Source organism: Camellia sinensis, chromosome 1, assembly GCF_055761805.1.
Source record: "Camellia sinensis isolate YWXY chromosome 1, ASM5576180v1, whole genome shotgun sequence".
Lineage (NCBI taxonomy): Eukaryota > Viridiplantae > Streptophyta > Magnoliopsida > Ericales > Theaceae > Camellia > Camellia sinensis.
This window is the reverse complement of record NC_138961.1, coordinates 199,609,386-199,629,820: the sequence shown is the minus strand read 5'-3', so window position 1 is coordinate 199,629,820 and position 20,435 is coordinate 199,609,386.

Below are 20,435 nucleotides of genomic sequence, written 5' to 3'. Positions count from 1 at the left end.
TTTAGAAAGATTTGATGAAATAAAAGAGAGTAAGGTTTGAGTGTTCCATATTAGATCAAGCTTTTAACCAAAATTTCTCTAAAATTTGATGAAAAAAAGAGACTAGGGTTGGAGATGCTCTTAGTATAGTGATCCTGCTCTTATTTGTATCTCAGTTAACCAAAATTTCTCTAAAATTTGATGAAAAAAAGAGACTAGGGTTGGAGATGCTCTTAGTATAGAGATTAGTATTTTCACATCTAACCTGATGATTACACAATTTATTTTTCTTTCTACAATCTTTGTTGGAGCTGAGTACGAGAAGATTTGGCAACATCAGGTATTTATCAGGTTACGGCTTCATGAGTTTTGCCTATTATCATTAATTGTTTTGTTTTTGGTTCTTTTGTTGATGAATTTTCAGTGTGTTGAAATTTTAGAATTGTAATGGATGATTTTCAAGAGTATTAGGTGTTCATTACAATTTTTACTTAATCTATTCAGCTACTCTTGGGATACTCTTGGGATATGATTAGGTGTTCATGATACTTAATAGAATTGTAATACTCTTGTGATTTCAAGAGTATTAGGTGTTCATGATTTTCAATATTATTTTCAACATTACAATTTTGAAAATACTCTTGGGATTAGGTGTTCATCAATCATCCATTACAATTTTTTTTTCAACATTCTTTCATCTGTTCATCTATTTTTTTGGGGTTCTAATTTTTAAGTTGTTGCTTACAACTTTGCCTTTTTGTTATTGCTTTATTGGGTGTTTTTAGATTTTACATTGTGTTCTCTCCTTGCAATATCTGTTCCATAAATGAAAAATTTGTGTTTGGTAATAGTACTTTTATTTTTTGAAAGAGTTAATTACTCAAACCGAATATGTGTTTCCAATGTGGCAGTAATTCAGGTAGTCCGTAGTTTATTTAGAATGCTTGGGGTTTGTTTACAATTTCATGGGGCATTCTTCAAATTTTTTTTTGAAAAGTTGTATTTGTTGAATCGAATTGAAGCAGGATTGTATAATTTTCAGGAAATGTTTTTTTGTTCTGATGGAAATGTTTTTTGATACGTATAATTGGGTTGATTTAGTTGTCTGCATCATTGATCTGTGATCAAAGTTTGAATCGAATATAACACTATTGTCTCTGTCATTGTTGTTGATTTTTATGCATCGGTTAGATTTTATAAATGTGTTGATTTGGTTGTCTGCATTCAAAGATCAGTGATCAAAGTTTGAATTGAATATAACACTATTCTCTATTATTGTTATCGGGTTGATTTAGTTGTCTGCGTACAATGATCATTGAAATTTGAGTTGAATGTAACACTATCTCTATCATCGTTGTTGATTTTTGTACATCTTGCTTAGTCAGGTTGAAGCTTGAGTTTGCTTTGAAATCCTTGACTTGGGTTCATTTTTGTTTATCATCATTTCTGGTTTCATCTTTGGGATTCTTTATAAATCTGCTGATCAACATTTGAGTCTTAGATCACAGTTTTTGAGTCTTTCTCATTACTTAAATTTTAAAATCACTAAATGATTCGCCTAATGATCATTGTTCGAGTTATTTTTGAAAACAGGTTCAAGAACCAAACATGCTGTCAAGAACCAAACAGTTATTTTTAAAATCACTAAATGATTCCCAAATGATCCTTGTAACGCCCTCAAAATAAACCCAATATATGTATATCATCAACCTGCATTATTTAAAGATAACAATCTATTAATTCATTCATCAGAGTATTACTAAATAAAAACATTACATGTAACATCAAATTAAATGCCCTATGGGCTTACATCTTTCCAAGCCAACACTTGGACACAAATAATGAGTTCTAACTCAAATACAATTAAAGCCCTAGGCTTGATTATTTATCAAATAAAAACAAACAACTAAAGATAGTCTTCAAATTTCAAATCCTTCCATGCTAAGTCCTGGGAGGTAGCTTATCACCTGGACCTGAAAATGATGTTCCCATAAAGGGTGAGCCACAGCCTAGTAGAAATATACTAAACCACATATAAGCAATGAATAAAGCAATAGCATTCAACAGATGATTAACCAAGATAATCAATTACTTCATTTTACAGTCTCATGACACTATTGTCTAAGATACGTTTTACTTTCCAACTTTATCAACATGGCTCAGAACCTGGCCAAACTTACAACAGTGAATTATATATATATATCATATTCACATCCTTCCAATATCAACAAACAAATGAGACTCAAGCTCAAATCAAAACACTTCATATTTCCAGATTGATACATATTTTAGTGCTGTATCAATAAAAACACTTCTATATAAATAAGCACACATAAAAGTGATGCTAATGGAGTCCATCCCCTATCTCCTCCCAAACAAAATCCGGTTTAGAGGTCCATCCCCTATCTTCCCCTAAACCGTGGAGTACATCCCCTATCTCCTCCCACACAAAACAATGTATGCAAATGCAATGCTCAATCAATACACGTATTTTCTGTATCAATGCAATAGTCAAAATTAATGACTTAACCAATGTGATTAGTTTCAGTTATTCCTAATCCACATGCAATGTCTACAACAATCACGACTATCCTCCACCGATAGCCCAAAACAGTTATTTCTAGACTGGAAATAAATATATCAACAATTCAATGGGCGAGTGATTTACATTATCCAACTACACCATTTAAGCAATAAATTTCCCAATTTCAAGAATTTAACCAAAATCCCCAATTCCCTTAAATTAATTATACAAATTAATTAATTTAAACAACTAGGGTTTTTTTTCCAAAATTATCAAAGTAGCCCTAACTTATCAAAATACCTAAACTTAGAACAAAGCTTATAGAATGGAGTAGGAAATCCCTACCTCGAAGAAAACAACCCAAATGGAGAAGACAGAGATGAATACCCAAATACCAATGTGCTCCAAATCGCCAAATGTTCAGATTAAATGAAAGCCCTCGACTCCCTCTATCTTTTTAATAAAGCAACTAGGGTAGAAACACACTCTAAATAGATCAGACCTAAGAGAGAAGGTGAGTAGAGAGAGAGAGAAGTCGGACCTTAGGGTTTGGAATCTAAAAAGATGATGAAAACTGATTAAAAACCCGCTGCTGTGTATATAAACTGGACAGGCTCGCTCGAGCGAAGACTTGGTCGCTCGAGCAACCAGACACAGAGAATCTACACTCGAGCCAAGGAAGCCTTGCTCGAGCCAACAACCCAAAAGCTCGCTCAAGCGAAAGAAAACTCGATCGAGCGAAGAACTCAAACCCTCAGGTCTGTAACCAGACACACGCTCGAGCGAAGGAACTATCGCTCGAGCGAAGAACGAACTAACTCGCTCAAGCGAAGAAAAGCTCGCTCGAGCCAAGAATGCAAAGCTACAGGTCCAAATCAGACGCAAACTCTCGCTCGAGCTACCAAACCCCGGCTCGAGCGAAGAACCAAAAATAACAGCTCGCTCGAGCGACAAACTCCTCGCTCGAGCGAAGATCCAAAATTCTGGACAGCAACACTTGGTTTCTAAACCCAACCAACCTGAAACAAACCTGCCCAACACATCCTATAAGTCCAAATGAGAAAATAAGGGACAACAACAACAATTATACAATGACAGAATCTACGGAACCTAAGTCCGGATACAATAATCAAATGGGAAAAGACCGGGGTCGCTATAATCCTCTTCACAGGTTCAAGAACCAAACATGCTATCAAAAATTGCTTCAGTTGACCGGAATGGCCTTTCGAGTTCCAACTGTGGATGTTTCAGTTGTGGACCTCACTGCGAGGCTTGAGAAGGCATCTACATACCAGCAAATCAAAGATGCTATCAAGTGAGTATTCAGATTTCCTTCATTCCTTCAAATTCACCTCATTATGCAGTATATTAGATTGGCAAATTGAGATTTGCATAATTTTATCAAATTTCTTTGGCTGCCAACTCTTGATTAGCATGTGACGAGGTCTTTTATTCTTTCTTGGTTAATTTCAAGGAGAAATCTGAGGGCAAACTCAAGGGTATTTTGGGGTTCACCGAAGACGATGTGGTCTCGACTGACTTCATAGGGGGCAGCAGGTAGATTGTTATACTATTTACCATCTTAATACTCTAGGTGATTGTGTTACTTAACAGTTAAACAGAAAATATGTAGGTCAACTGGGCTTCTATTTTCATTGGAACAAGATGACAAATGGGCTTATGTTCCTTTCTTAGGTGGAATCTTACTTAAACCTTTATTAGTCAACTGCATGTGCCATTTCACACCCACTTTTCTTCCTTTATTGCATTTTCTTTTTGGTAATAGTAAAACCAATACAGACCAGTGCTTTTATTATTTACCATCTTTTCTTTTTGTAGGAATGGCAACAAAATATGTAGGTCCTCTGCTTTTAATTTTACTAAAGTATTTGCACTTGGGTCTTTTTATAATCCACAACAGGCCAGTGTATTGAGTTTTCTATTTGTACTTGAGTACCGACATTATGTTTTGTTCCTTTCTTGACTTGGGTTCATTTCTTCCAATTATGAAAACTTTAGTTAGGCCTGTTTCTGTTTTCATTTATGTCACATTAATTTAAACTTTAGTTAGGAAAATTATCCAGTTTTATGTCACATTTCTAGGTATTTTTCCAAAAATGAAAAACAGATGACAGAAAATGAAAACATTCGAGTATTCATATGTATATATAATCATAAATATTAAAATTATGGCCATTTTTAGAATTTTTCATTGCCTTCGCTTTTCAAAAAAACTAAAAACAGAAACACAACTAAACGGCTAGGAAAATTATTTGTTCTATGTCACATATCGGGGTCATATACTATCCCAAAAAAATATATAGCAAAGAAGAAAATATATACCTTTTCCCTAGATCTCATGTTGATTTTATCTTTAAATAGTGTTGGGAATAAATTTAAATTTAAATAGTGTTGGGATTAAAAAATAAATTTAAATAGTGTTGGGATTAAATTTAAATTTAAATAGTGTTAGGGTTAAATTTAAATTTAAATAGTGTTGGGATTAAATCTAAAAGTAAATAGTGTTGGGATTAAATTTAAATAGTGTTGGGATTAAATTTAAATTTAAATAGTGTTGAGATTAAATTTAATAGTGCTGAGATTAAAAAATAAATTTAAATTTAAATAGTGTTGGGGTTAAATTTAAATTTAAATAGTGTTGGGATTAAATTTAAATAGTGTTGGGATTAAATTTAAATTTAAATAGTGTTGGGGTTAAATTTAAATTTAAATAGTGTTGGGATTAAATTTAAATTTAATCCGTGTTGGGATTAAATTTATAATAAATTTAAATAGTGTTGGGATTAAATTTATAATAAATTTAAATAGTATTGGGATTAAATAGTGTTGGGATTAAATTTAATTTTATCAAATTAAAAAACAAATTTAAATAGTGTTGGGATTAAATTTATAATAAATTTAAATAGTATTGGGATTAAAAAATAAATTTAAATAGTGTTGGGATTAAATTTTATATTAAATTTGTAATTTTATCAAATTAAAAAATAAATTTAAATAGTGTTGGGATTACTTGAAGAACCGACCTGATCAGCAGAATACAATGGAGGTGGTTTCGACCACTCGGCTGTGGTTGAGATTGATGAAATTAATTCTTATCTCGGATAGATATTGAATTTAATATATAAAAAACCATATAATCGACTCAATCAACTTATTCATATGCGTACAACTTGAAACATGTGCGTTTATTTTCTAAATTAATAACTTGAATTCAGCTTTAAACAATTGTCGCTAAAGGGCTTTAAACAATTGTCGTAGAGTATAGTCTGTTAAATATATTTTTATAACTGCATTTTAATCTTAATATTATTTACACCGTGCCTTTAGGCACGGGCATACGCTAGTATGTGTATATATCAAATGGGGGATAAGGAAAAATGGATTTCATGTTAAGAATCATTTTTATTTCATCATAGTCAAATGGGTTGAGGCTCTCTTTAATTATCAATGGTCACATTTTGTTCTTTTCAATTTTTTGTTTGATTTCTAATTGTGTTTTCACCTCTATTTTTTGGATTTTCTTTCTTTTTTTTTTTTTTTAGCTGGTTGTTGATTGTTGAGAGAGAGAGGAAAAGGAAGTTTGAATCATATGCATTGTTGTTTGCTATCTCAGATTTATTTTGCTCTTCCTGGCTTCACCCATTGTTTTTTCCCGAAGCAAAAAAAAAAAAAAAAAAAAAAAAAATCTAAAGCAAAAAAAAAATAAAATTATATGTTATGTTTTTTTCTTAGTTCTTTTATAACATTAATTGGATTGACCCACTTCTCTTTCTTTCTCTCTCTCTCTCTCTCTCTCTCTCTCTCTCTCTCTCTCTCTATCAAATGGGGATTAAGGAAAAATAAATTTCATGTTAAGAATCATTTTTATTTCATCTTAGTCAAATGGGTTGAGGCTTCTTTAATGTATATTGAAGAAATAAAAAATTATAATTTGTTTTCTATCATGTAGTAGCTAAATTTCCCATATGTTATGAGGTTGTTTATTCTGTGTCGATTAATTTTTCTTTATGGCAATTATTAAACCTCATTCTACCTTCTTATAGTTATATTTCATGTCAACAATCATTTTTATTTCATCTTAATCAAATGGATTGAGATTCTCATTAATCATCAATGGTCATATTATTAATCATCAAACATGAAAATAGATTTGTATACATTTTTAGTGTTGATGAGTGCTTTTACTAATTGTGCTTTTACTCATCAAACATGAAAATAGATTCGTATACATGATTTTATTGTAGTTTTTTACTTGTTTTTTTATGTTTCATGTATTGCAATAGTTCTACATTTTGCCCAATAGAGAAAAATGATGAAGATTTGTATAACAGTATTTAATTTTTCTTCTATCCTTTTTAAGGTATATTGAAGACATAAAAAATTATAATTTGTCTTCTATCATGTAGTAGCTCAATTTCCCATATGTTATGAGATTGTTAATTCTGTGTCGATTAATTTTTTTTATGGCAATTATTATACCCCATTCTGCCTTCTTACAGTTATATTTCATGTCAACAATCATTTTTATTTCATTTTAATCAAATGGTCATATTCTTACTCATGAAACATGAAAATAGATTCATATACATTTTTAGTGTTGAGGAGTGCTTTTACTAATTGTGCTTTTATTCATCAAACATGAAAATAGATTTGTATACATGATTTTATTGTAGTTTTTTACTTATTTTTTTCACATTTTAAAATGAAAAATTAGTAATTAAATTTCTATATTGAAGTTTTGCTAAAATTTTATTCATAAGTAGTACAATTTATATTTTTTTATAATTTATTTATGTGTTTATTTTTTTTTGTGGTATACATTAGTTATTAATAGGAAAAGTGGGCAATACAATCCATAAGAATTTAACTGTTGTCAATGCAAAATTACTATATAGAATCAACCACAAAATCCTGTATTGCAATAGTTCTGCATTTTGTCCAATAGAGAAAAATGATGAAGATTTGTGTGACAGTATTTAATTTTTCTTCTATCCTTTTTAAGGTATATTGAAGACATAAAAAATTATAATTTGTCTTCTATCCTGTAGTAGCTCAATTTCCCATATGTTATGAGGTTGTTAATTCCGTGTTGATTAATTTTTCTTTATGGCAATTATTAAACCTCATTCTGCCTTCTTACAGTTATATTTCATGTCAACAATCATTTTTATTTCATCTTAATCAAATGGTCATATTCTTACTCATCAAACATGAAAATGGTTATAGCGATCCCGGTTGTTCCTTTACTGTTCTGTTGTATTCCGGACTCGGTTCCGTGATGTTGGTAGTTATATCTATCTTGTTGTCGTCCTTTAATTCCGATTGATTGAGTTTTAGGATGTTTTGGGCAGGGTTGTTACAGGTTGGTTAGGCCTTGGCTTCAATTCCTTGTTACCCAGTTTTTAGGAGGTCCGCTCGAGCGGGTCTTCTTGCGTTTGAGCGGGGATTGCACACCCCCAGTATTCCGTGTCCCTGCAAAACTTCTGCAGGTGTGATTTTTACGCTTGAGCGGGTTTCTTTGCGCTCGAGCGGTGGAGCTCGAGCGGGTACTTTGGCGCTCGAGCGGGTAGTACCTTTGGGTGTAAGTTTTGGGAGGGGGAAATCTACGCTCGAGCGGACTGGTTTTCGTGCTCGAGCGGATGTGCTTTATTCTTGTGACTTGGCGCTCGAGCGGGTCTTATTGCGCTCGAGCGGACCTAGTTTTTGTTCTTGACGCTCGAGCGTTGTGTTTTCCGCTCGAGCGGGAATGTCGTATATCAGTTGGCTGTGAGGCAGTTTTAAATCACTTTTTCTCATCCTTTCTCTCTCTTACTTTTCCGAAAAAGCCATTTGAGAGCCTCTCTCTCTAAAACCTTGCCTTCTCTCTAGATATTGATCTAGCTAGGGTGTTTTCCTCACCTTTGGTCTTTACAAAAAGGTTGTTGATCGTCGAGGGCTATCTTTTGATCCGAGGAACTCGTGGTTTGAAGCATCTTCGTTTTCACCATCTTCTTCTTTGGGTCTCATCTTTTGAGGTAGGGGTTCCTACTCACTCTTATGGTCATTGACCTAGATTTTTAATTGTTTTGATAAAGTGTTGAATTTGGGAAATTTTGGAACTTATGGTTTTCAAAATGTGTTAAAGAGGGTTTTGTGATTTTGGGCTCATAATATGTATTTGGGTTTCAAAATGGTGTTATTGTTGTTGGTTGTTGAAATATAGACCATTGGGTCAATATTGAGAAATGGGGTAGACAACCCTAATTGGTTGTATAAATTAATTGGTATGATTAATTTGAGAAAATTGTGGTTATATGGAATTGAGTTGGAAATAATGGAATTGCGTCATTATATGGTTGAATAGTGGAGTTAGATTTGTTAATCGCTCACTTTTGAAAACATTGATATTTTATCTGTTGGAGCTTTTATTATCTGTTTAGAAATAATTGCTTGGGCTACCGGTGGAGGGTAGTTTTGATTGTTATAGACAATACATGATGATTAGGCAAACTAAAACTAATCAATTGGATATGTCATAGAGTATGACGGTTGACAGAATACATTAACGTTATGTATTGATTGATTGTGTATATGACCTTTGTGTATATATGCATTGTGTGTGTGAGAGGAGATAGGGGATGTACTTCACGGTTTAGGGGAAGATAGGGGATGGACCTCTAAACCGGATGTTGTTTGGGAGGAGATAGGGGATGGACTCCACTGATACAGCTCATATGCTTGTCAGATAATGTGTTGATACAGCTCATATGCTTATCATTGGAAGTGTTGATATAGCTAATATGCATATCTGTTGAAATGTGGATATAGCTTGTATGCTTATCTGTTGAGATGTTGATACAATTAGTATGTTTATCTGTTGTATAAATGGGAGATGTTCAATATGAGTCATTGCCTCATATAAGTGGTTGGCCAGGTTCTGAGCCGTTGATGAAAAATGTGAAATTGATAAGAAATGGAAACTGAAATGAAACATGAATATATGGTCATGAAATGGAAATGGATTATGAATTGGTTTATGGAAATTAAACATTTATCAATTGCTAATGTCTTAGTTATTGCTCATACTGTGTTTAGTATATCTCTACTGGGCGTTGGCTCATCCTTTATGGGACATTATTTTCAGGTACAGGTAGTATGCCACCTCCAAGGACACAGCTTGGATGATGATGAGAGTTGAAGACTCTTTTTTTTTTTGTTTATTTTGATGTATTACATGTAAATTCAAGCCAAGGGCTTAATATGTATTGAGTTAGTACTCTTTTTTTTTTGTAACAAAGTGTTAACTTAGAAAGCTGTAGCCCATAGGGCATTTGCTTTTGTTGTTAACATGTAATACAGCTGTAAGAATTACTCTGATGAATAGAAATGGTTGATTTCTTTTGTATCAATGCATGCCTAAAATGTTGGGTATTTTGTATTATTCTGAGGGCGTTACAACTTGGTATCAGAGCGTACCGGGTTCGAATACTTTGGGTACGTGGGAAGTGATTAGGATCACAATGGGTTTGTCTCGCTTGATAGAGACTTAAATGTAGTGTCATATGCCATGTGCTTAACTGATAACATGTTTATGTGACTATGTGGGTATGGGATTTAGTTTCTAGGATGTTGATTGGATCCTTGGGTTTCTGTGAGTCTTGTTGGAAAGGCACTTGATCAATGTTGTTTCTAACCGGAACTCTAGTAACGCCTCGGGACTATCATTATCCGGAAATGAAATTCGTAAGTGCTTATGTGTTTATGTGCTTACGTGGAGTGAATTACAGTTGTCCATGCATTAGGACGCGAGTGTTATAGCTTCGGCACATTTGTGAATGTGCTAATAGTCTTGGTTACCTTTATTAGGATGTCAGGACGAGGGCGTGGTAGGCGTGGCAGGCATGGTAGGCAGGAAGTACCTTTATCGGATGACGTTCCGGCAGTGCAGGAGGGAGTTGGTCAGGCCAACGTGGTCGAGCCAGCAGGTCAGCAGGCTATGGGTGCCTTGGCCCGAGAGATAGCGGGAGCTTTGGGTATTCTTAGAGCTGAGAATCAGGTTGCTGAGGCAGGGCCTTTTTTCTTGAAGAGGGAATTCTTCCGATCTAATCCGGACGAGTTTGTTGGGGATCCAAAGGAGCCACTTAAGGCTGATGAATGGTTGGAACAAATGGAGAAGACGTTCGAGATGCTTGGCATCGAGGACGGGGCTTTAAAGGTGACCTTGGCATCCTTCCAGCTGAAGGGAGATGCGGGTCAATGGTGGAAGTACGAGAAGGGCAGTGCTGGTGGTGCATAGGAGGCGTTTGTGAATGCTTTCCAGGAGAAGTTTTTATCTTCAGCTGCTAGGGAGAAACTGAGGGAACAGTTTTGCCAGCTTAAACAGCAGGGCTTATCGGTGGCCGAGTTTGAGGCTACTTTTACTAGTCTCTCCAGGTTTGCACCTGAATTGGTGGCGTTCGAGGAACGCAGTTGCTTTGAGTTTGAGCGGAAGTTGAGGCGTGGGCTCAAGTTGAGGGTTGGAGGGTCGTTTATCCGGGAGTATAGACGTTTGGTGGATGCTGCAGCTCATATAGAGCTCATGATGCAGGAGGAGGATGAGGGGCAGAGAGGCTCTAAGAGGAGCCAAGACGGTCAGGGTGACGGTAGGAGACAGAGGGGTTCTAACCCTCATCAGTCCCAGGGTGGTTTGGCTAGATCAACCTTTCCAGTGTCGAGTACGGGCTCTGGAAGAGGTAGTCAGGGAGGCTTGACTTGTTTTGTATGTGGCCAGCTGGGTCACAAGTCTTCGGTTTGCCCGCAGAAGGGAGGGGGTCAGCGAGCTGCTTCTTCTTCAGCTAGACCTCAGGGCCAGAGTCAGGGCAGGGGTCAGCCTGGGCACCTGAAGAGGTATTGCCCACAGTTGAGTGCTATTTCAGGAGTGTCTGGTTCTAGGCCGACGCAGAGTTATCAGCTAGCTCAGTCTGTGCAGGCCTCGAGGGCCAATCCGGGAGCTTCGTCATCCCAGTCAGTGTAGCAGTCTTTTGCTCCTAGAGGTGAGCAGGTAGATCAGGGGCCTACAGGGCGCGTGTATGCTGTTACCATTCAGGACCTAGTACCGGCTCCATCAGTAGTGAGAGGTACCTTTCTGTTGTGCAACTCGGTTGCTAGTGTATTGATTGATACGGGTGCATCACATTCTTTTGTATCTGCTGCATTTGCATCTGTTTTGGAATTGGAGTTAGCACAGTTAGCATCTCCTATATGTGTGGTATCGTCTATTGGTGGTGAGTTAATCTTAAAAGAAGGTGTTAGAGGTTGTGATATAGAGGTCGCCGACTATAGGCTTCCTTTTCCTTTTGTTGTCATGCCCATGAAGGGTTTTAATGTTATTTTGGGTATGGACTGGCTATCGTCATACCGGGCTATTATTGATTGCTACCGCCAGAGGGTCACGGTTTGCACCTTGAGTGGGGAGTGTTTCCATTTCTTGGGGGATCGGGTTGGTAGTGTGTTGCCACTGATGTATGATCCGCGAGGGCGGAGTGAGCTTAGTGGTCTAAGTGCTAGCTTTTTGAGTGGTGAGTGTGATGAGACCTAGATTGTATTGTCGAGGGTGGTTTGTGAGTATTCGGATGTTTTTTCCGAGGATCTCGTTAGTTTGCCACCTCACCGAGAGATAAAGTTCTCTATTGATTTAGTACCCGGCACGGCGCCGATTTCTATGGCACCCTATCGTTTTGCTCCAGCAGAGTTGGTTGAGTTGAAAGTTCAGCTCTAGGAATTGCTAGATAAGGGTTTTGTTCGCCCTAGTGTTTCGCTGTGGGGAGCACCGGCCCTCTTTGCTAAAAAGAAAGATGGTGCCTTGAGATTGTATATAGACTACCGGAAGTTGAATCGGGCTATGGTCAAGAATAAGTACCCTATGCCCCGTATAGATGATCTGTTTGACCAGTTGAAGGGTTCCCGTTGTTTCTCTAAGATAGACTTGAGATCGGGTTACCACCAGTTGAGGGTCAGGGAGCAGGATATTCCTAAGACGGCATTCCGTACGCGGTATGGCCATTATGAGTTTCTGGTGATGCCGTTTGGGCTCACTAATGCACCGACAGTCTTTGTGGACTTGATGAACCCGATCTTCCGGGAATTTTTGGATCGATTCGTAGTCGTTTTCGTGGACGACATTCTTATCTATTCACCTTCTGAGGAGGAGCACGAAGAACACTTGAGAGTGGTGCTTGAGTTGCTTAGAGCCCATAGGCTGTATGCCAAGTTTGGGAAGTGTGAGTTTTGGCTAGGAGAGGTTAAATTCTTAGGCCATGTGGTATCCAGGGAAGGGGTGTCTGTTGATGCATCCAAGGTTGAGGCAGTGCAAGATTGGGCACAGCCTAAGAGTGTGTTTTAGATCTGCAGTTTTCTGGGATTAGCTGGGTATTACCGTCGGTTTGTGAAAGATTTCTCCAGGCTAGCTTCGCCGTTGACTAGGTTGACGCGAAAAGGGGTCAAGTTTGTGTGGAGTGAGACTTGCGAAAAGTCGTTCCAAGAGTTGAAAGTTAGATTGACCACCTCTCCGGTTTTGATTATTCTAGAGAGAGGGTTGGGTTATGTGGTTTACTGTGATGCCTCACGAGAGGGTTTGGGTTGTGTGTTGATGTAAGAGGGGAAAGTGGTAGCTTACGGCTCACGTCAGTTGAAAATACACGAGAAAAATTACCCTACACACGACCTAGAGTTAGCAGCAGTGATCTTTGCCTTGAAGATTTGTGGGCATTACCTTTATGGTGAAAGGTTCGAGGTGTTCTCGGACCACAAGAGTTTGAAGTATCTGTTTACACAGAGAGACTTGAATTTGAGGTAGAGGAGATGGATGGAGTTCATTGAGGACTACGATTTTGAGTTGCACTATTACCCGGGAAAGGCCAATGTTGTGGCCGATGCCCTTAGTAGGAAATCCATTAGTGATGTAGCCTGTATTGCCATCCGGGAATGGGAGATGTTGGGTGCACTTAGCGAGTTTGACTTGCTTCTCGGTGAATCAGCTGAGGCTGCGACCTTGTTTTCTATTGTTGCGCAGCCTACACTTGTGACCTGAGTGTTAAAGGCACAGAGAGGTGACCTTGAGGTAGAATCCCTCCGAGAGAAGATCTCAAATGGGAAGGTTGAGAAGGGTTTGACGGCGTATCCCAGCCTGAGTGTGAGATACCGAGACTGTTTATTTGTGCCGGAGTCTTGCCGAGAGGAAGTACTCCGAGAGTTCCATCATTCACGTCTTGCGGTGCATCCAGGAGGCACTAAGATGTATCGGGATTTGGGTCGCCAGTTTTGGTGGCGAGGTATGAAGAGAGATGTGGCTATTTTCGTATCGAAGTACCTTACTTGCCAGCAAGTGAAGGCCGAGCATCAGAGGCCAACGGGTTTGTTACAACCCTTGCCTATTGCCGAGTGGAAGTGGGAGCATGTCACTATGGACTTCATTGTTGGTCTTCCGAGGACTCAGCGGGGTAGTGATGCCATTTGGGTGGTTGTAGATCGGTTGACTAAGTCGGCGCATTTCTTTCCTATGCGTATGAGAGATTCGGTAGATCATCTTGCCGACTTGTATATTTGGGACATAGTGAGATTGCACGGGGTCCCAGTGACGATCGTCTCAGACAGAGATCCTCGTTTTACTGCTAGGTTGTGGCAGAGTTTGGAGAGTGCCTTGGGCACTAGGTTGACCTTTAGTACGGCTTTTCACCCTCAGACTGACGGGCAGTCCGAGCGTACTATTCAGATCCTTGAGGATATGTTTCGAGGTTGTGCCCTTGACTTTAGTGGGACGTAGGAGAGGCACTTGCCTTTGGTGGAGTTTGCCTACAACAACAGTTTTCAGTCTAGCATCGGTATGGCACCGTTTGAGGGCCTTGTATGGCCGACCGTGTAGGTCTCCAGTGTGTTGGGCCGAGGTGGGTGATGCACCTTTGTTGGGCCCGGAGTTGGTTAGGGAGACGACGGAGAAAGTTGAGCTTATCCGTAGGAGGCTTGTTACAGCCCAGAGTCGCCAAAAGAGTTATGCCGACCGTAGGAGGAGGCCTTTGGCGTTCGAGGTAGGTGATCATGTTTTCTTGAAAATATCACCTAGGTGAGGTTTGATGAGGTTCGGGAAGAGTGGGAAGTTATCCCCTCGGTTTATTGGTCCCTTTGAGATCTTCGAGAGGATTGGGGAAGTTGCTTATCGTTTGGCTTTGCCACCACAGTTGTCCAGGGTTCATGACGTTTTTCATGTTAGTATGCTTCGGAAGTATGAGCCGGATCCATCCCATGTGTTAGATTGGACCGACTTGGAGGTAGATGAGGATGCCTCATATGAGGAGAGACCGGTGCGGGTCTCGGATAGGCGGGATCAAGTCTTGCGAGGCAAGACCATTCCCTTGGTAAAGGTTTTGTGGAAACATCACGGAGTGGAGGAAGCCACTTGGGAACGTGAGTTGGAAGTCCGTGAGAAGTATCCGGACATGTTTATTGATGTGTGATTTTGTAATGAAATTCTATAATTTTGTTGAACTTTAAGAGCATTATATGTGTCTTAAGTTGTAAAGCATTGTGAATGTTTTGGCTAATGGAAGTTTGTTTTAACATTGCATATGTTCAATGTATCGTGGAAATGCAAGCATGATGATAATGTTGCATGTATGATTGAATTGTGGAGAATGAGTTGAAATTGGTAAATTTCAAAGGAATGCATGTTGTTAATGCAAGTTGTTTTGAATAATGTGTTATGCCTCTTGAAAAGAGATGGGATTGACCGGTAATGGGTCGGGTTGTCAAATATTATGTTGTAATATTGTTGAGAATTGAGAAAATCTTGTTTTTGAAAAACTTGTATTTAATTTCGGGGACGAAATTCTTTAAGGGGGGGAGGTTATAGCGATCCTGATTGTCCCTTTACTGTTCTGTTGTATTTCTGTAGCAACCCTCACCTTACTCTTGTCATACTTGCATACATTCATGCATGATCTTGTCTTGTTATGTTGTTTTGCAAGTCTTGCCTTGCCTTGTTTTGTTTAAGTATTGCTTGCATGATTTTGCTCCTTGCTTGGTGTGTAGCCGAGGTCATCTTGAGCTTAGTTCACCTCTGAACCTTTGTACTTAGAACTGTTTTGGAACCACTTGGTCGACCCCTATCTTCACCCCGGGTATGTTTGCCGAGATGTTTTGCACTTAGTAATCCTTGTCCTCGGGCAGGAATGGCCTAGACCGAGGTGTGGCACACCCCGGCCAAGGTGTGGCACAGCTTAGTCAAGTGTCGTCCTCCCTAGCCGATGTCTTTGTTACCCTGTTGCCGGAGCTTTGACTTTAGCCGATGTCATTACTTGCCGATGTGTCTTGCCTTAGCTTGCTGCATACGCTTTGTCATAGACTTGTCTTATCAATCAATCACCTTTTGAGTTGAACCAACCCAGTAGCGCCACGTGTCCGAGTTGATTGTTAAGACAGCTGGCAGACCTAGAAACAAATCATTTTGTCTCAAATCTTTGCCTTTAGAGAGAGAAGCTCTAGAGAAAGGAGGAGAAGTTCTTGAGTGAGAATAGATCTTCCAAGCTTGATCTTCGAGGTTTGAACCGTTGGATTCGAGTTTTGAGGTTAGAATCTTAATCTACTCTTGTTGTTCTTATTGGTCATCTAGCTGCATTGCATGATCGAATCTGTTTTGCATGTCATGCATCGATTTGAAGTTGGTTTCGGAAGAGGAAGATAGTATTCATGTGTTCTTGAAGAAAAGTCTCGTTTTGATTCGAAAGTTTGGAACAAGAACCATGTTTTGTGTTTGTTCTTGCATGACCTTCTTGTATGGGTACCCAGGTCCATGTTTTGAACTCATGGCATGAAATCTCAGATTTTTGTAACAAGTTATGATCTTGCATTCATCTTCCTCATGATCGTGTTCATCATGTTCTTCAAAGGGAAAACCCAGGTTTTCCCGACTTTGCTTTTGAATGAGGCCATCGGGACCACACCTCGGCAAGGAGGTGTAGGACCTCGGCAAAGACCTGGTTGGTACCCAGTGTGTTTTCATGAGACGGGAGCAGTGTTTAAACTCCCAGCATGTTTTGCTTTGTTATTGACTTGGATCTGGTGAGAATGCCGGGATCATCTGCATGCATATAAAGCTTGTTTTGAGACTGTGATTGCCATGTGATTGTAGGTCCTTGATCTTTGCTTTGAGCCTACACCCGAGGAGATCTATGTGAGTGGTATTTTTAATAAAGCTATGTTATACTGCTTTGATAAACCTTGTTTTGCTTTGTTTTGACGAAAGTATTTGTTAAGCATGAATGAATAGCTCTGTTTCGATGTACCAAGTAGAAGCTTTGTTTTTGATGTCATCCTTGAAAAGTCCCTTGTGCTGGAGGACTCTAAACTTTCGCAGCACTAAGTATAAAATGATACGGTCCTTTCTTGGAAAGACTATCGTGTTAAAGTGGGCTACGGGCCTAAGTAACACAAGACTATCGTGTTAAATCGGGCTACGGGCCTAAGTAACACAAGACCATTGTGTTAAAAGGAGCTACGGGCTTAAGTAACACAAGTCCCTTGTGCTGAAGGACTATAAACTTTCGCTGTACCTTCGACTAATCGATTATGGATCGTGCAGTCCTTGTTTTGCCACTGACGGTTTACCGCGTGGACTTGTTTGTTCGGAAAGCTTGATTTGTGTTTTGCCGATGCCAGTGAGCATCCCTTGAGACTTGTAAGACTTGATATATGAATACGGTTCATCTCTTGTTTTGATAAAGTTTTGATGTGTTTTGCTCTGGAAGGATCTTGGCTAATATTCGTATGGTTTTGGCATGTTTTGTTTTGAAAGACTTTGGCTATATTCATGCAAAACCTTTATTACTAGTACCATTCACTGAGTATCCAAGCTCACCCTCTCTATATATATGTAGGTGATGAGCAGGACGTCGGTGACGCCTAGATGTGTTTTTGAAAGCTTGTTTTGGATCCATGATTTTGTCGGCTTTGTTTTGTATTCACGTCGGCGTTGTCATTTTTATGTCGGCAATTCTTGAAAATTATGCTTCTTGGCTTGTATTCACTGTATTTTTTATATGTCGGCTTGAGAAGCCTTTTGATCAAGATGTAATACGTATTTCACTTTGTTGTATTCAAGTTTGTAAAGTCATGTAAAGATGTATGTCATTACATTTGATCTATGCACAGCTCTTATGGACCACTTGTATTTTGATTTATCACTTCCGCATCTGTGAGCCCCCTATACTATACTCTGATTGTCTTAAATTCTTGAAAGTTGGCCTTCGGTAATCTCAGATTACTGGCCATCACGGCACCAAACTACTAGGGGCGGTTTGGGGTCGTGACAATTCCGGACTCGGTTCCGTGATGTTGGTAGTCGTATCTATCTTGTTGTCGTCCTTTAATTCCGCTTGATTGAGTTTTAGGATGTTTTGGGCAGGGTTGGTACAGGTTGGTTAGGCCTTGGTTTCAATTCCTTGTTACCCAGTTTTTAGGAGGTCCGCTCGAATGGGTCTTCTTGCGCTCGAGCGGGGATTGCACACCCCCAGTATTCCGTGTCCGTGCAAAACTTCTGCAGGTGTGATTTTTACGCTCGAGCGGGTTTCTTTGCGCTCGAGCGGTGGAGCTCGAGCGGGTACTTTGGCGCTCGAGCGGGTAGTACCTTTGGGTGTAAGTTCTGGGTGGGGAAAATCTATGCTCGAGCGGACTGGTTTTCACGCTCGAGCAGATGTGCTTTATTCTTGTGACTTGGCTCTCGAGCGGGTCTTATTGCGCTCGAGCGGACCTAGTTTTTGTTCTTGACGCTCGAGCGTTGTGTTTTCCGCTCGAGCGGGAATGTCGTATATCAGTTGGCTGTGAGGTAGTTTTAAATCACTTTTTCTCATCCTTTCTCTCTCTTACTTTTCCGAAAAAGCCATTTGAGAGCCTCTCTCTCTAAAACCTTGCCTTCTCTCTAGATATTGATCTAGCTAGGGTGTTTTTCTCACCTTTGGTCTTTACAAAAAGGTTGTTGATCGTCGAGGGCTATCTTTTGATCCGAGGAACTCGTGGTTTGAAGCATCTTCGTTTTCACCATCTTCTTCTTTGGGTCTCATCTTTTGAGGTAGGGGTTCCTACTCACTCTTATGGTCCTTGACCTAGATTTTTAGTTGTTTTGATAAAGTGTTGAATTTGGAAAATTTTGGAACTTATGGTTTTCAAAATGTGTTAAAGAGGGTTTTGTGATTTTGGGTTCATAATATGTATTTGGGTTTCAAAATGGTGTTATTGTTGTTGGTTGTTGAAATATAGACCATTGGGTCAATATTGAGAAATGGGGTAGAAAATCCTAATTGGTTGTATAAATTAATTGGTATGATTAATTTGAGGAAATTATGGTTATATGGAATTGAGTTGGAAATAATAGAATTGCGTCATTATATGGTTGAATAGTGGAGTTAGATTTGTTAATCGCTCACTTTTGAAAACATTGATATTTTATCTGTTGGAGCTTTTATTATCTGTTTAGAAATAATTGCTTGGGCTACCGGTGGAGGGTAGTTTTGATTGTTGTAGACAATACATGATGATTAGGCAAACTAAAACTAATCAATTGGATATGTCATAGAGTATGACGGTTGACAGAATACATTAACGTTATGTATTGATTGATTTTGTATATGACCTTTGTGCATATATGCATTGTGTGTGTGGGAGGAGATAGGGGATGTACTCCACGGTTTAGGGGAAGATAGGGGATGGACCTCTAAACCGGATGTTGTTTGGGAGGAGATAGGGGATGGACTCCACTGATACAGCTCATATGCTTGTCAGATAATGTGTTGATACAGCTCATATGCTTGTCATTAGAAGTGTTGATATAGCTAATATGCATATCTGTTGAAATGTGGATATAGCTTGTATGCTTATTTGTTGAGATGTTGATACAATTAGTATGTTTATCTGTTGTATAAATGGGAGATGTTTAATATGAGTCATTGCCTCATATAAGTGGTTGGCCAGGTTCTGAGCCATTGATGAAAAATGTGAAATTGATAAGAAATGGAAACTGAAATAAAACATGAATATATGGTCATGAAATGGAAATGGATTACGAATTGGTTTATGGAAATTAAACATTTATCAATTGCTAATGTCTTAGTTATTGCTCATACTGTGTTTAGCATATCTCTACTGGGCGTTGGCTCACCCTTTATGGGACATTATTTTCAGGTACAGGTAGTATGCCACTTCCAAGGGCATAGCTTGGATGATGATGAGAGTTGAAGACTCTTTTTTTTTTGTTTGTTTATTTTGATGGATTACGTGTAAATTCAAGCCAAGGACTTAATATGTATTGAGTTAGTACTCTTTTTTTTTTTGTAACCAAGTGTTAACTTGGAAAGCTGTAGCCCATAGGGCATTTGCTTTTGTTGTTAACATGTAATACAGTTGTAAGAATTACTCTGATAAATAGAAATGGTTGATTTTTTTTGTATCAATGCATGTCTAAAATGTTGGGTATTTTGTATTATTCTGAGGGCGTTACAGATTGGTATACATTTTTCGTGTTGAGGAATACTTTTACTAATTGTGCTTTTACTCATCAAACATGAAAATAGATTCGTATACATGATTTTATTGTAGTTTTTTACTTATTTTTTTTCACATTTTAAAATGAAAAATTAGTAATTAAATTTCTATATTGAAGTTTTGCTAAAATTTTATTCATAAGTAGTATAATTTATATTTTTTTAATAATTTACTCTTTTTTTTGGGGGGGGGGGGAGGTATACATCCGTTGTTAGTAGGAAAAGTGGGCATTACAATCTATAAGAATTTAACTGTTGTCAATGCAAAATCACTATATAGAATCAATCACAAAATCATATATTGCAATAATTCTACATTTTTCCCAATAGAGAAAAATGATGAAGATTTCTATGACAATATTTAATTT